General features: G+C 28.4%; 1 non-coding gene across 1 annotated transcript; it reads left to right on the top strand.

The window, feature by feature from the left end:
• Positions 1–38: 38 nt before the first annotated feature.
• On the top strand, positions 39–109 carry J4E79_011855. The gene has a single exon. It is a non-coding gene; the product is annotated as a tRNA-Asn (tRNA).
• The last annotated feature ends 229 nt before the right edge of the window (positions 110–338 follow it).

Genomic DNA, 338 nt, shown 5'->3' with positions numbered 1-338 from the left:
GCGGGGGGGACTAGATATCTTTATAACATTCTTTAATAGCCTTTATAGCTCAATGGTAGAGCGGAATACTGTTAATATTCTGATAAATGTTCGATTCATTTTAAAGGCTTCTCATTTGCCTTTACAATTTTGCTCATTATAACATAAAAAAAAAAGAATAGTTACCTTATTTCCCTTTCTCTTTTACTTTTTTATATTGTGATATAGTAACAAAAAAGTAAGCACTACAGCTATTGCTGTTCGTTTTGGTTGTGATTTTCAAAAAAAAAGACGTATTATGAACTAATTATTAAATATCATGTTAAATTTAAACAGAAGCAATTTTCAAGCACATCCTT

This window comes from Alternaria viburni, assembly GCF_023758015.1.
Source record: "Alternaria viburni strain BMP 2772 chromosome Unknown scaffold_119, whole genome shotgun sequence".
NCBI classification, from domain to species: Eukaryota; Fungi; Ascomycota; class Dothideomycetes; order Pleosporales; family Pleosporaceae; genus Alternaria; species Alternaria viburni.
This window is presented reverse-complemented; position numbering and strand designations above follow the sequence as displayed.